Consider the following 3,909-nt stretch of genomic DNA (forward strand, 5'->3'; position numbering starts at 1 on the left):
GGTCCCAGGGGATCTACAGGGCGGGCAGAGCGAGCACTTATGGTTGCTCTCTGATCCGTCCCCAGGGGCTCTGCCTCTCAGAGTCCCAGGAGAGAAAACTGCATTCAAGTTCCGACCAAAGCCAGACAGTCCCACTTCTCTCGTTTGAGTCTGGGTCCCTAGAGACTCGCCCGGATCTGGAGCTCAGAGTCTGAAACTCCCTCCCGATTGAAAACAACAACCGCGCCCTCCGCCGCCGGCCCGCTCCACATGCACTTCGCACCTTAGTATTTCACTTCCGCACTGCGCCTCCTCTGAGTCTCGGTATGGATTTCTCTTTCCTTCTAGTTGTAGGATTTCCACTCAGCCAGCCTTCCTGTGGTTCTGGGTGATGTCCGTTCCGTCTTTTAGTTGTATTTTTGAAGTGGTTGTTCGAGGCAGCAAACTCGGGTGTTAACCTATGCCGCCATCTTGGTTTCTCCTCACTAGTAGCCCTTCTTAATAGGTGTGTTCCCCGCCCCACCCCACCCCTGGGGTTTACATTCTAAAACACATGTTTGTTCATTTCTAACTTATTTAAAAGATAACTGACTGTTCAAAGCAAAAAATAGCAATATATCATGGGGCTGATGGCATAACAGAAGTGAAACTTATAGTAATAAAAAAGGAACAGGACAGTAGAAATGAAACTTGACTGTTTCAGGTTGTTGCAACCTATGTGACATATAATATGATTTGAAGGTAGATTATCCTAAGGCAGGGGTGGGCAACCTTTTTGTGAGTGCGTGCCAAAACCAGCAAAATCTCTGACTCAAAATTCTTTTGCGTGCCAACCCTAATTTTTTGAGAACATGTTACGCCTACTTGATATCTCTTAAGGTGTACGTATGTGAAGATCCTTGAAGAAATAATAAAATTCATTCGAGCGAAAAAAACACAGTATATGATGATGAAAAATACATTTATTTTTTAATGTATACATGTACACTGATAGTCCGACAGAAAACTTTATGACTCCGTTTGATATTATCAGTGGGACTTTTGCTGCTGCATCACTGATGACAGAGATTTTACAACAGGTTTATATTTCGTGACCTTCAGAGATATGCATGAGCTACTACTTTCATCTGTCAGGCTACTCCTATTACGAGACTTAACAAAATTCATCACTGAGAACAAAGATTCACAAGCGTATGTGGATGAAACCAAAACACTGGTCGGATCTAGGAAGGCAGGGAGAGTTAAGGCAGAGGCATAGAAATTGCTCTTCCCCTCTCTCGTCAATCCATGTCTATGGTCTTTAAGATAACTTGTTATGTAAAATTATTTATTTATCTAAGATGCACCTACATTGAATTTATCTGAAAAATAAAAAAGTCGATATTAAGAAAAAAATTGTAAATGGAAGATTATAAGAGAGGGTTTTGCATGCGAGCAAAATTTACTGGCTTGCCATGTTTGGCACGCGTGCCAGGGGTTGCCCACCCCTGCTAAGGTAAAGCTACATATTGACAACTGGAAAATTATTTTTTTCAAAAAGGCCCCACTCAGAGGCCTATAACAAAAGATACATTTAAATCATCTTATATAATAAAAGCCTAATATGCTAAGTGACCATTTGTTTGACCGTTTGACCAGTCGCTAAGACGAGTACTAACCACCAGGAGGCAGACGCTCTGACTGGTAGGTTAGCTTGCTGCTGGGGTACAGCTGACCAGGACTGGGCAAGACGGCTGGACATGCCCCTGGACGAATCTGTGCACCAGGCTGATTTCAGCCCGATCCTCGCAGGCCAGGCCGAGGGACCCCACCGGTGCATGAATCCGTGCACCGGGGCTCTAGTTTAATAATAATGTAATAATAATAGAGAGCAAAAATAGAAAAACATACCAATAATTACATTAAATTTAAATTATGTAACACCAGATTAAATGGCACAGATTGCCAACCAGAATTTTTAAAAAGTAAGAACTAACTCTAAACTGTCTATAAGAAACACATTTCAAATGCAAAGACACAGAGGTTAAAAGTAAAAGATCATGAAAGGATATGCTAGGAAAACACATCAAAAGAAAGCTGAAGTAGTTCTGTTACTGAAAGTAGACTTGAAAATAATATCACCGGGATAAAGGACAGTTCGGAATCCCAAAATGGCCAATTTATCAAGAGGACATAATCCTAAACGAGTATGTTCCTTTCGAGCCTCTGAGAGGGGCCCTAACCATTTTATTCCAGTTAATTTTGTATGTTCTTCAACAGTGCCTGCCCCATGGAGTTTATATGGAAAAATCAACAAAAACTGTTGCCAAACTCAAGGGGTTCACCTTGTGGGTTGTTATATTCAAAGAGACTTGGTTGTCTCCAGGTAGTTTTATTTACTTGCAGCAAGTAAAAGAGAAGGGATTCACATCTAAAGCTCTGTCTCCCCGAGGGAGGCCTAGCCATTGCTTGTATCAGCTATTTTTCAACCTTTTTCATCTCACGGTGCACAAAAACTAATTAGTAAAGTTCTGTGGCACACCAAAAAATATGTATTTTTTGCCAATCTGACAAAAACATAGGTGTAATTTTGATTCATTCACACCGACTGCTATTATTGTGTTGGCTGTTGTCACTTTGTCATTTGACAGTCTAAGGAAAAAGAAGTCAGTGCCCCTGACTAAAAAGACAGGTACTGCATGATTTTAAAATTCTTATAGCACACCGGTTGAAAATCACTGGCTTATATATACTATTTGGTCAATTACAGGTAGTAGGCTACACATACCTTGTTGGGTCCCTATCAAGCTTATCCTGCTTACAGCAGGTCTGCAAAATACTGTGCTACATTTAGTAACGTGCACAGGAAAAGGGGCCACATACTAAACCTGACTAAAGCTGGGAGTCGGGTGGGGCCGGGTCTGCATGGAGGGGCAGAAAGTCACCACACAGGATGGTCTGAACTTACAAATTTAATAAGTGAAAGCAAGTCACAGCAGGGAGTCGCATACCAGGCTGGTAGCTTCCTTAACACAGGTCATTCTTTACCTTAAGTGAGCCTGTCTTTTTGCAACTGAGATCACATACCTTTGAAAGGTCAGTCATCTTTTTCCAGACCTGGGAGGGCACAACTCCCACCAGAGCAAGAGACCACAGAACCGTCATTGTTACCTTGTTGCCCACATTCTAACGTAAAACAAGTATTTGTCTCTCTGTTTTGCTTTTTATCCAATCTTTGAGATTTCCCCCGCTTTCCTTTCTCCCGCCTCTTCCAGATATCTACCACCCCTGGATTTCATGTAGCCACCACCCCCTTTATGTCTTCTCCTTTGATCCTAATGTATAAAAAAATAAGCTGTAAAACTGCCATTCTCCAGAGCATTTTCTCAATCCGTTGGGCTTTTGATTCCTGGCAATTGTCACCAATTTGGCTCAAATAAACTCATAAAAACTCTACAAGTTTAGACGTTTCTTACTTCCACATTTAGAACCGCCCAGACCTTGCGACCCTTGTCCTAGCTAACAAAACCAACACGAAATCAAGTATTTCACTTTTGTTAATCTATTTACTATTTCTTTCTCTTTAACTTTTATTTTCACGTTTCCAGATTTAGGACTGAAACAATACAGAATCTCTGTATCGCCTCCACCCAGCTTCCTCAAAAGTTAACATTTCACCCATTTGTGGATCTGGCCAAGCCTGGGGGTGGCGTGGTTCCAGGGCGAGGGTCCGCTGGCGATCTCGGGTGGTGGTAGGCTCTGAGATGCGCCCTCCCACCTGTGGGCGCCCTCCCATCTCCGGGCGCCCCGGATCCGCCGGCTCTGGGTCCCAGACCCGCCCCCGACCGCAGAAAGCTTGAGAGCCCCGAACCCCGGAGCGCCTAGGAAGGACGGCGCGGGGAAATGACGTCGCCGCCTCGCCTCGGACGCGAGCTTGTGCGTGCGTTACGC

This window comes from Myotis brandtii, unplaced genomic scaffold (assembly GCF_000412655.1).
Source record: "Myotis brandtii unplaced genomic scaffold, ASM41265v1 scaffold115, whole genome shotgun sequence".
NCBI classification, from domain to species: Eukaryota; Metazoa; Chordata; class Mammalia; order Chiroptera; family Vespertilionidae; genus Myotis; species Myotis brandtii.